Raw genomic sequence first — 13,334 nt, 5'->3', positions numbered from 1 at the left:
AGCTATAATGATAGTTAAGCAGTTGAATAGATTATCTAGGGAGGTTGTAGAATCCACAACTTTAGAGGTTTTAAAAAACAGGTTAGACAAACATCTGTCAAGGATGCTAATCCTGTCTCAGCATGGGGGAATGGATTAGACGGCCTTTTTAAGGTCCCTTCCAGCCCTACCTTTCTACAATTCTGTGAAAGATGGGTATTTTATACAACATATAATTAGCCTGTGGGAGTTACCACCATATGATATTGTTAGACATATATATGAATAATAATTATCATTTGCCGTTACACTAGCTAATATAAAAATGCGTAAGAAATATCTACTGACCAGGTTCAGCACATAAACCAACCCCAACATGCCTGGGATTAAGAAGAAACATCCTAGAGCTATGTCAAGAGAGACACTTTAGGTTTACCGACCCTCTGGTACTTGAATAGAGGAGTGAAGCACACTATCAGAGATCGTAGTACCCAGACTATTTCATAATTCTTAGATCTGATGTCATGCCACCAAATTTTATTCATGGATGTTTTGTGAGTCAAAAGATCTATAAATTTGCCGAAGCCGCATTGAAGTTCTAATTTAGGTCAGCCTATTCTGCAGATATTTCTACAAAAATCTGCCCTGATGACATTTTGAAAAGTCCTGCTTCAATGGCATTTCAAAAAAATAGCTACTTAAGATTAACTCTCATGTCATTAAATCATTGAAACCTAGTGCAATTATTGTCTGACAATTCATAGTTGCTTATGTTCTTTTTTATAAAAAAAAAAACCTCAATTAAGTTATACAATTTTTTGTTCCTGAAAATATTTGGTTGTAATTTAGACACTTATTTTCCCCCTTAATAGTTTCTCATGATGATCTGTTGAGCATCTCATCATTTCCTTGTCTGATCAGGCGAATAAAGGCAGGACACTATTAACCTAGCAACCTCAGAGTGAACTTTAAACTTTTTCTAGGGTCATATACACTAGATGTGTAAACATAGGAAAGAAAGGTAATACTGGAATGACTTCAATCCAAATGTTAAAATATCTAAGAATAACCGATTTCTGTGAAAGGTAGGATGGAACATGGCAAGTTGACATATTAAAACAGAAAGGAATGCGAAAGAATAATCACGTCAAGACAGTAAGGCTAGTTTTAAATCTTATGACAAAGTCTCTAGCTGTGTTCCTGCTTTTCCCAGTTTATGAACCAACTGGATTATAATGATATTTGTGGGGCCAGTATGGTTTATCAGGTAAATAAATACAATCATTACCAAGACAATATTCCAGACAAGATTATCAAACTGATCGTGTAAATAAGTATTATAGGGCTTTCTTTAAATTTGTACTTAGCATTGTCATGAAACTTGTGCTACCAGGGACTAAAGGGAGCCCCAGACAGTTCTATCCTTTGCCCCAACATTTCTGACAATAGCGATCAAAAATATGTGAAACCAATTTGATGGCACTGGGTTTTCTTGCAGTTACTCTTTTTAATACTAATAAAATAATGAATATTTTAGAGTTTTTCATCTCAAAGGTCACAAATGCTCCACCTGATTTGTTTACAGTTGGATAGAAAGACAGATGAAAGGGAGCATATGTTATGGTATAAAAATTTTATTGTATGTGATTTGGGATGGGTATGAATAAATTATACAGGTTCTTTCAGACTAGTGCCAATAGTACCTTAATGCTGCACCATTGTATGCCTGGTAATTGCTACATGGTATACTGAAAACTATATTGGAAATGTTTTAGTGATAGTTTTTTAAAATCAAGATTACTATTTTTATATCTCTTTGCCTGTAAAGACAGAGAACAGGACTCAGTAGGAAAGAAAAATTATAGCTAAACTTTTAGAAGCCTCTAAACATACAACCTATACATAATATCCATAATCGGATATCTTGGAATCTTCCTGGTAAAAGCAACTCTTTCAGAAATTCCAGTTTTGAATTGAATAGTTTTACTGGCTCCAATTTGATCAGATAGCTTTTGGAAGAGAGCAACTGATCATTTGTTCTGCAGATTCCTGGAGCTATTTGTTCTCCAGCAGAATCCAACAGAGACCAATAGAAATCATCACAAGACAAACAGAAACCAGTTAAGACCAACTGAAGGAGTCTAAGGGACATTTCCACTAAGGATGTTCTGCATATCCCATTGAAAGCTGACATTTCCCTCTTTCCAATCATATAAATCTCTTGTTTCTGGCCCTGAAGTATTGCAAGTATCTGACCTTAAAATGTCACTGGTGCAGGACTGATATTGATCATGTTGTCATTCAGACTGGCATAATTTTGGGGGGTGAATTCACATTTGTGGGAAAACAGCAAAACTTTCTTTGACAGGTGGGAGAAAAAGGCATCTATATGGATTGTTAAAAATAGTTTTTATAGTGCACAGAGAATAGGTGGCTAAAGGTGTAAAATATCACATAGCTCCGCATTTTATGATGTGGAAACTACCAGCAAAGTGGCATGTGATATACAATATATATAGGATACACAAGATATTAAACACTTCACATTTACTATATGTCTATATATAACTGGAATCACTTCCTCTATTACTGAAATATACCGTATTTTCCGGCGTATAAGATGGGTTTTTGGGCTAAAAAACAAGCCCCAAAAATCGGGGGTCGTCTTATACGCCGGGTATAAACTCCCGACCGCGGCTGGGATTTAAAAGGCTCTGCGCTGTCCGCCGCAGCGGGCAGCGCAGAGCCCTCTGACTTCCCGCTGCGGCTAGGATTTAAAAGGCTCTGGGCTCCCCGCCGCGGCGGGCAGCCCAGAGCCCTCTGACTTCCCCCCGCAGAAGGGGGGGGTCGTCTTATACGGCAAGTATATAGCAAAACTAATTTTTTAATGAAAAAATTAGGGGGTCGTCTTATACGCCCCATCGCCTTATACGCCGGAATATACGGTAGTTTCTCTGGCTGAACATAGCTGTTGAGCATTTTTTGGCCATATTAGGTGATTCAATGATAATATACACATGGTTCATATGATAGAAAAACTTTCCTAATATCAGAGTCAGTGCTATACATAACTCTGAAATGCTTTATTATTAAATTGTTTTGTTTTCTCTCCCGGTTTCCATCAAACATCTCAAACAAACCTTTAAGAATGAATTGTTGAATACAAATGACTTCCAAGACATTTGCATCAATTTTTAACAAATCAGAACACTATGGTTGAATATGGACAGTTGATCACAGATGATTCAGGTCTTCAGTGGTGCATTGCAAAGGAGGTATCTACAGTAGAATGGCAGTACACACCATGCACATATCACCCTTATGACTCAGAGACCCAGAAAGACAAATACATTCTTTGAATGGGCACAAGTTCATCAATTGTTGATGTTGGTATTTAGGGGAGATGAAGCCTGGTTGTGAAGATTACATCTGGATCCAATTTTTTTTCTGAAATTCAGGGATAGTCAGTTCACGAGTTCTCAAGCTGGGAGCTGCAAACAGATGTCAGAAGGTCATGACCACCCTGCCAATGGAAGGGGATTTCAGAGGGGGTCCCAGTATGGAAAATGGGGTCACAGTCTGGAAAAGGTGCCACTGATTTTGATCTGTGTGTAGTATAGAATTTTTAACATTCAAACACTTTCAGAATAGAAATAATTGCAATTTAAAGTATTCTTAGGGTAACTATTACATAGTATTCACTTTCATTTTCACAGATTCATAGTTTCAAGGCTGAAAGGGATCATTGTAATAATCGAGATCATAGGCACACAAGCCAGACAACTTCACCAAAATAATTCCTGAAGTATATCTTTTAGAAAAACATCCAATCTTGATTTTAAAAATGGTCAGTGATGAAGACTCCACCATGACCTTTGGTAAATTGTTCATATGGTCAATTACTCTCACTGTTAAAAATGTACAATTTATTTCCAGTCTGAATTTGTCTAGCTTCAACTTCTAGCCACAGGACTGTTACTTCTTTCTCTGCGAGATTGACAAGCCCATTATTAAATATTTGCTCCCCATGTAGGTACTTATAGACTTTCTCTTGGTTAAGCTAAATAGATGGAGCTCCTTGAGTTTATCACTATAAGATATGTTTTCTAATCCTTTAATCATTCTTGGGGCTCTTCTCTGAACCCTCTCCAATTTATAAATATCCTTGAATTGTGGACACCAGAACTGGACGCAGTTTTTCAACAGCGGTCACACCAGTGCTAAATACAGAAGTAAAATAACTTCAACTCAAGTTTATCCTTTTAGACATCTAAGAATTGCATTAGCCATTAAAAAACAAATTAAATGCTTTCACAAGAGAAGGGCCTTAGAGCAGGGGCACACTCATGCAGAATCAGTTGCAGAATAATGACCTAGTGATGATTCTGGATTGGGTATTTATTAGAGCGTGTAAAATTGTGAGGAATTTTTCATATAGTATTTGCTCTTTTTTGTACCTCTTGAAATTTTGAATAACCAGGAAATTTCACATTTTCACAGTGAAAACAAACTTTCTTGAAAGTAGTCTCATTTTTACTGAAAATGGTTTGAATATAGTGCAAATATGATGAAGATTTCATGGGTTCTGGACCAAAATAGAATTCACAAGGAAAATACTTGCATTCCTCTTACATATATTTCTCATACCTCTAGTAATTGTATTATATCTATCTAAAAGCCCCTGCAATTTCCAATAGATATATTTTCTTAATTTTCTGCTCTCATCTGTTCTGCAATGCTGGTGTGTTTGAAATAGTTGTTTCAAGCCTATAAGCAATTGTCTTCCCCAGTCAGCTCTAAACACAGTCAACACACCTTGCATAGGGTCAAGACTTACTCCCATCCTGGCATTATGCATTATTTCCAAAGAAATGTATAATCAATGTGTAACCCAAATCCTATCCCCAGCTAGCTCCTTGAACTTGTCTATTGTTCAACCTAGATTTTTCTCTTCAAAGGGCCACTCCCATGCTTCCTTATACCAGGTGGAGTTAACAAGCTACCTGCAACCATGAATCACCAGGGCTGACTTAATGTTTTACAAGATGATCAACACCTGTTGACAGGATGGGTTCACAGGAAAACACAGTCATCCATCTCATTACAGATCCATCTCAGAGGTAGTTTAATTTCAGTGGTGCCATGAGTAATTTCTTTACCAGGATTCTCTAACCTCACCCCTTCCCTGTGACGGTTCTCAAATAGTTGGTTCCACTTCACATGGGAACAGGGGAAGGATCTTGGGAGGTTTTGTAAGAGATGTGCACTTCCTAGGCAAGATCCTCAGCTGGTGTGAATCAGGGTAGCTCCCCTGATTTTAGTAGAGCTTCACTGAACACCAGCTGAGGATTTACCCTAGTGTGTGATACAAAGCCTAGCTCTGTTTCATGGAGTAGGGGAGATTGGGGCAGATAAGCACAGGGCTGGGAAGGGGCTTGCCCAAATTCATACTAACTATCTCTGGAACAGCTTAGTGAAGAATCTAGATCTTCTGACTCTCAGACTTCTACTCTGGCCACAAGACTCTGAATATGGATTCCATGGTACTTTGTATTAAAGCAATTAGTGTGGTTTTATTCTGTTTGGGCACATATATGAGTTTTCTTCAGAGTGGAACTGTTATTGCTGTGATGATTAAATAACCTTTAATTTTTTTGGCATTTCAGTCCAGCTAGTTAAGGCTTATGATCTAATTAGCATTTGGTATTTGATAACTCCAGTGACTATCAAGAACCTCTAAATTAAAATATTTCAGAATCAAAATGTCTTGTCAAGGAATTCAGTTAAAACAAAAGAATTTCTTCTTCCATTCCTCACTGTTTATCTTCAGGTTTATTGGTTAATGTTTAATGGTCAGAATGAAAACTTAATAATCTCAGAATGTCATGCACTGCTATGTTCTGAAGTGCTCTTTGCCTCTTTCCTTCTCTCTGTCATTTGAAGTTCTTGGCTAAAGGTTGATAACCTGAAAATCTCTCCTGTCCACCATTGTTTAGGAACCTTGAAAGTGACTGAGCAATAAGTCATGGCAACAAATCATTTTCTGTCCATCTTAATGAACATCATTGTAGAAATAATGACCATTGCTCATATGCCAGTAGATTGATTGAGTATTTTGCTGTCTCATGCAATTATTCTGTATTAATGCAGGGTAATCAATAGGGGTCATGTTTAAGAAGTGGTGAACTGTTTTCTCCTAAATGTCATTTGGTAATTATGTCTGAAACTGAGCAGCAGTTTTTCCAAGTTAAGTGGCTGCTTGTGTGCAGTATCCCTGTCATACTGTGGTAATTATTCATTGTAAAAAATTAGACGTGCTCCTCATTCACCAAGGTTAGAACCAGATGAAAAATTCCTCAAAGTTCAGGTATATTCAGATCCAAGGTTTCAGGCCCAGCTCTCTGAAAAAGAAGGCTGGACTAGTACTCTTAGTGTCTTGGGCCAATGATTTCAAACTTGGGCTTCCAAAATTAGGTGCTTAAATCAATTTTTAAGCACTTATTTAAGTGCCCTGATTTTTTTTTCAAAGAGACTGAGCACTCACAACTGAATGGGAGAAGGGAGTGTTGAGCACCTCTGAAAATCAGGGCACTTATCAATTCAAAATGGTAGCCCTTACGTCTTGGGCAGGAGCTACAAAAGCAGCTTATTGAGGCCCCTAATGCAAGAGCTCTCAAGCAGCCCTAAGGCAGGAGAAGGGGAAGGAGTTTTCTCTTCTGGAAGGTGCCATGTCTGTGTCTCATACAGAAGGAAAAATCAGTTCAGTGCAGGGGCTCTGAGGGGGAAATGAAGGGTAAGGACGGGAGCATTACACATATCTAAAAATACTGTGTTTGTACTACAGTAATGCCTAAAGTGCCAACTGAAATTGGGACATTACTGTGCTAGGCAAAGAACAGATACAGAATAAAAGAGAATCCCTGTCCTGAAGAATTAGCAATCTAAATAAACCAGACTGACATAGGGTGGGAGGGGAAACAGAGGCTAAAGGAAAGACAAGTGACTTGCCCAAGGTGGCACAGGAATTCTGTAGTAGATCTGAGAGCAAAACCAAGATTTCCTGAATCTCAGGCTATTGCCTTAATCACAAGATCATCCATCCTCTCTAAATAATGAATAGGAAAGCAATAGAAATTAACTAACAGAAGTATAATCAAAGTGCAGTGATTCAGCATTTGACTGAAATGAGAAAATTGCTCTGCAATTTGAACATCCCTTAATGTCTGTAATAAAGATCATAATGGTCCTTCTTGGCCTAAAATCTATGAACGTATATAAGAAAAATTAAAGCCTCAATAGCCATCTGCCATAGGGAAAAAAGCTTTGGGGAAAAGGTTTTATTAAAACCAGAATATTTTTCTATAGTTCTACTGCTTCTGATCAGTTTCTTCCCCCCCGCCCCACAAGTTTAAATGTTTGTGGCATAATACTGTGGAAGGGAGAATATTCTGGATACTGTTGAGGAAGAAGCATAAAGGAAATAGGGTTCAGACCTGAGTGTGGCTCAGTTATTGCACAGGCAATTGATGGACGATCTCCTCAGGACACCAGGCATAGATAAAATGTCCATTCTAATATGATCAGGCCTATGAGCTGTCTTCTACACAGTTGATCATGAGAGGCTGTTAAACCACCTAAGAGACCTGGCAAGAGTTAGACAGAATGCCCTCTGCTATTCCTCTCTGAAAGATGCCCGTTGCTTTTCCTTATCACCCAAAACCTCCAGCTACAGAGTTCCACGGTGCTGAATTTTTTCCTTATTTTGTACTAGAAGGATTCCTGGAGAAATTGTGACACAGAGTTCAATGGTTTCAGTTTGCAGCTGACATGCTGCTTTATGTCTACTTCTCAACAAACACAAAGGACACATTTTTCCTGTTGACAGCGCTCATGCAGGCCTCCCACTTCATCCAGGCACTATCTGCCTCAAGTTCTAGGTAACAGAAGTGATGTTGGATGATGGAGGGAGCCTACTCTTGTCTATGTTCTTCTTTAGCACCCATCAACATGGTATCTGAGTGCCTCATAAAATTATAAAGTGTACTGCTCTCTCTTTCCACCTATCAGCAGGGGCTGGACTTTGTTTTTGCTTTTTGGTAGCATCATCATGGGAAGTTTAGGTTGACAAAGTGGTTTTGCATTTTTCTCTGAAGCTCCTGGTGCTTCTGTTCAATTGGATCTCATCCAGGAATAAGTTCCATATTCATGGGTCCTTTGCTGGGAAAGTTCTCTCTCCTCACACAAGTTTCATTATTGACTTTTACACTTAGGGAGTGGTCCACAACTCCAAAGTTAGATCCTAAGTCCCTATGCATGGCACCATTGTGATCTGAAAAACTGCCACTTGGCTGCCGCCTAACCTGATAGGCACTGAAACATACTTGGAACCTAACTTTCTGCTGTAAAATTTCCCTAGGTACCTAAATGGCAGACCCCGGGGCATAAACAGTGCTGCCCCATTCTAGGTATCCAGTGGCCTATCTTCTGCTTAAGCCCCAAAATGATTCAAGAAGTGGGGGAAGATAGATGGCTGAAAGCCTAAGTCACAAGCTGAGCCTGATCCAGTAGATGGCCTCTGATCACACCTACTGTGTAGCAGGTCCCATTCAAATCCAGCCAGAGGAGGAGATAATGCAGCTGCTGCCCACCTTAACTTTTAGCTCAAAAGTGGTTAGAGCATTCTCTGGGGGTGTGGGAGACCCAGATTCAATTCCCCTCTCTCTGGCACAAGGGTAGAAAGAATGTGAACAGGGGTCTCCTATCTCTCCGGAGGGTACTTGAACCACTGAGCTATGGGATATTCTGATGTAGGACTCACTCAATATCTCCTGTTAAAGCTGTTCTTCCCTCTGTCCCTCCCTCCAGCTGAATAACTGACTGTCCCACTCTGAATAAATACTTAAATAGTCATTGGGGCAGAGAATGAGTGACTCTGTAGTCCAGTGGTTAGGACACTCACCTAGTAGGGGGAAGATGCCAGGGTCAAGTTGCCCTGCTTTAATCACTCTTTCATTGTTTATATACAGTGAAGCAGCTTCAACAGGAGAGACTGAGAGCCCCACATGAGACTATCCCATAGCTTAGTGGTTAGAGCTCACTTCTGAGAGGTGGGAGATGCCACTCGGTGTGCCACTTCACCACTCGGCTCAAAATTATGAGTGGGGGAAGCACCACCATGTCCTCCTGTCACTTTGTGTGGAGTAAGGCAGGTGCCAAACTCATTGGTTCCTGTCAATGGGTTTCTAGCAGATATAGGCAACTCCCTGCATCTCAGACTAGGCACCTGTTTCCAATAGAGGGTCAGAGCTTAGCACAAACCCCTGTTGTTGGCATCTCCAATAGGCTAGCTTAGGCGGCTCCCTGCCTGTTGTGCTGGTTTTTGTGGATAGTATTCTAAAGTGCCTACCTCTCCCCATTCTTTGTATTGGAGCCCGTGCGTAATGCAGCTTTGGGGATTTCAGTGTTGCTCCTGTGATTTTTCTAGGTACCTAACAATTGGGTGCTGCAACACTCAGTGTTGCAATGCCTAAGTTCCTTCATGGCTCCCACCTGCACTTATCAGACAATTGGCCAGAACATCATGGGGCTCCAGTCCACAGACCTTATAAACATCAGCAATTGCCTCGGTATATTCTGCAGCTGAATATTGTGTGCAGTGTGGCCTCACAGCAGGTCACACTAAACTCCTTGACACTCAACTCAATAATGCTATATGCATAGTGTCAGGAACGCTTAAATCGACTCCAGTCAAGTGGCTCCCAGTTCTATCGCACATCCACCCTCCACAGGTTAGAAGAGCTGCTTAGACATCTCACTGTCTTAAATGCGAGGATCCTGCTGCATGGTGACCTGCAGAATCCTTATACACAGCTTCGATGCTGAAGCTCAATGGAGAGTCACATGGAGCATTTCAACCACTGAATACAAACAGCTCATCATTGATCCTGCTGAGGAACCACCAGGTTTTGATTTATGTCGGAAAGCCTGGTCCAGATTGAATTGCATCAGCACATTTCATGGGAGATGTGGACAAACCCTCTTTAAATGGAAAATGAGGTAAACACATGTTTGTGCCTGGTGGCCACAGGCACATACTATGGAGCACATCATATCTGAGTGTCCCTTTTTGTTCTTTTGCCAGGCACCAGAACATTCACCAGCTCACTGCTGCAGCAATGTGTTGGCTATAAAACCTAGATATAAATTTGTAGTCATTGCTACCTACCCAAACTCTTACTTTAATGATGAAAGCCAACAAAGCTGATATAAGGGGGCTGTTGGCCCCTTACTAAAACTGTGCGTGCTTCATTGGCCCTCTCCCCATACCCGGAGGCTGAAGAGGAGTCAGGATCTTGGGACTGACTTGGTCTCTTGCCAATCAGAGAGCTCCAGACTGGGGCTAGTGAGAAGTAGCCAACACCCTAAGCCAGTCTCACTGGCCAGGCAGCTGAGCCAATCAGGGAGCCCCAGCTCAACCTTGGCCTCCATGTGTGCTTGGGAAGGAGACAGCGAGAGCAGCCCCAGGGGGTGATGGAGCTGTGGCCAGAAGCCAGATGGAGAAAAGCAGCATGAGAGGCCAGAGGGGAGCTACCCAAAGACACAGCAACACATCTGAGAGAGCCAGTGAGTGGGTCGATGTCAGTATGGCAAGCAGGAGCCCACTGTGAAGAAGAGATGGACCTAGCAGGGCAGGGCCCAAACCATGGAGGGGTATGAACAACAGCACCAGAGGCAGGAGGAGCCCGCAGGGAATGGCCTGGGGAACCAGCGACACCCTGTAAGGGAATGAGAGAGAGTCACACAGACCCAGCAAAGGACAGTGAGTGGAGCAATCAGGAGGGAGCTGAGCTGTGGAAGCCCAGTAACCCTCGGACCTCCCATGCTGCCCTGAGACCAACCACACAGGGACCTGTAACTAGCACCAGCCTGGGGGAGTTCCTGGCAGCCCCTGGGGCCAGGGAGAAGGTGGTGATTCCTGCTGGGTAACTGCAGCCAGTTCTACAGAGGCTTTTCCAGTCCAGTCCTGAGGCAAAGACCGGCATGTAGCCTGGTCAGTGGCAGCCCCACCTTGCATTGGCTTTTTTCTTTGTCACTTTTTCTCTCTCTCTCAATTGACACTTGACTACATAGGAGTGAGTAGGCCACTCCCTCAGCAAGTACTCGACCAGTGTATTCACCTGCTTGGGAGGCGAGTCTTCATTCATTGAAGTCTACTGTGGAACAGCATTAGTGACCTTTCAAACCAGGGTATCTGTTGCAGGGGAAGATTTTGGGCTTGCACACAAAAGAGGAAAAAAAGTTGTTTGTGTGGCATCCAGACACTGCTGTGACAATTTGTGTGGAACTCTAGATGAAGCTATATGCTGGTGGGTGGAGCGTTATCCTTGTCACACACTGCTTCTAGAACTATCGAACCAAATAGCCAAGTTTCACCACCCCACAGAAGAGACTGTTACTGTTTTAAAGTGGTTTTTGTATGTATAGAGTAAACAGTTTAGTATGTAGATATCTTTCCATCGGGTATAGGAAATAGTGTAAGGATTGCTTTAGGATATTTTAAAACCTTTCAACTGCTCAGTATATTTTGAAACCTGCTAACAACTTTTTTCCATTTTTATGCTGTTCCTTACAAAGATAAATCTGTTTTACTTAATTTGGTGTTTTGTGTGTGTGTCCTTTTTAACAGTTTAGTTTAAGATAAAGCTACTACCCCATTAGGGGTAGATTCCCAATAAGTAACATATCTGGTAACTAGGTGGGAGTACTTCACCTCACGGACAGATTGATATGGGTAACAGGACAGGAGGTAATGTGACAAGAGGGCGAGGTGATTTGGAAGATCCCTTGCCATAGTCTCTAGTATTGAGGTTTCAGTCCTGGAATCTCACAAGCAGCTGTGATGTTCCTCAAGAGGGAGGGTAATTGGGTCTGCCTTAAACCGAATCCCAGAGTGTTCTAGGGACCCCATAGGCAATGCTCTGCTGGTGTAGCCTAACTAGGTAGATCAGGGGAAAGGAAGTCCCCTGGAGTTACTAGTGTCCCACTCCTTCCCACAGCTGAAGAAACAACCCCAGCCTGTTCCTCTGGGTAATACCATGGGTGTCGAGAGACAGGTTGCTTCTCATCCCACCAAGATAACTTAAGGGGAGGTTGAGTCCCATTTTACCATATCCCTTCTCATCTCCCCATTACTCTGACTCTGAGTACATGCTAGGAAAAGATCTGTTGAAGAACAGATCTTTTTACATGGTTCTGTTTCAGAGCAAAACCACACTCTAAACTTATTATGAACCATATCTTGCATTCTGCAGCAATAAGTTAGTTTAATATATTTTCTTTAAAGCAAGCACATTTGAGGGCAAATTCACTCCATTCTGCAAAATAACTTAATTGCCCAATTACATCTTTAATTACAGAAGAAAATATAGGAAAAGTACTAGTATGATGCTGTCTGCAAAATTAGTTGAAACAATGCCTCATCTTTTCTAGGTCACATTTTTTTGTCTTTACATCTATACCGATATCTAAAAAGTGAAAACAGAAACCACAGAAAGAAATGATGATACACAGGTGCAATGGTTGTTGTTGAACTGATAACATGGTGAGGTTTTTGTGGTAGTTGCCATAGTAACAAGATCATTTACAGAACATAATCCCATTAGGAGAAAGCATTTTTAAATTGAGCTAATTGTACAGGAGTTTATTCTGTTACACAACCAATTTTGTCTGTTTTTGGTAGACTTCATATTTCAAGATACTAATAAACTAGTTAAGAGCATTTCACATTGTTCTAAGTTATTCTCAGAGAAAGAGCGGAGATAAGAATTATTTAAATTATTGCACATATCTACAGATCCAACAACAGGTAAGATATAATCAATTAACATATGTGCTTGTTTCTGTAGTAAGAACCAATGGGTAGCAAACTTGGTGATAACATAATATCAGCTTGACATTTTGGTTCAAACGGATAATCTTCAAATTCCAATCTTCTTCTTCTCTGCATGCACAAAACTGTTCCTCAGCTGGGCTTTTTAATTCCTGAGGCGTTATTCATTCCCTTAGCTGGAAATTGCGTACATGGCCAAGTGGTTTTTCAGAAACCTTTGGAAAATTCTCTCTACAGGCAATATAAGAGAGTGGTCAGGGCACATAGGGCTGCAGACAGCATCTGATAGTGGATTAGTGGGAAGGGAACAGATTATGAAAAGTAGTGTGAATAAATCCTATATGAAACTCACCTCTGAGAAGGCAAAGTTAGGATTTAGTTAAGAGGAAGGAAAAGAATAAAGTCTATGGAAAGTTTAAGGAACCAACAGCTTCCTGCATCTGCTAAGAAACTCCATTCAGCCTTG

The 13,334-nt window shown here is 40.9% G+C and overlaps 1 long non-coding RNA gene across 1 annotated transcript in view; it reads left to right on the top strand.

Annotated features, from left to right (window-relative positions):
* LOC123364673 overlaps positions 1 to 12,270 on the top strand; it is a 55,542-nt gene extending 43,272 nt beyond the window's left edge. The window contains exon 3 of the long non-coding RNA XR_006577205.1: positions 9,464 to 12,270. This is a non-coding gene — a long non-coding RNA (uncharacterized LOC123364673). The remainder of the gene's footprint in view (positions 1 to 9,463) is intronic.
* The last annotated feature ends 1,064 nt before the right edge of the window (positions 12,271 to 13,334 follow it).

The sequence above is a fragment of the Mauremys mutica genome, chromosome 2 (assembly GCF_020497125.1).
Source record: "Mauremys mutica isolate MM-2020 ecotype Southern chromosome 2, ASM2049712v1, whole genome shotgun sequence".
Classification (NCBI taxonomy): Eukaryota; Metazoa; Chordata; order Testudines; family Geoemydidae; genus Mauremys; species Mauremys mutica.
The sequence above is the reverse complement of the archived record's forward strand: the minus strand, read 5'-3'. Positions and strand labels throughout refer to the sequence as shown.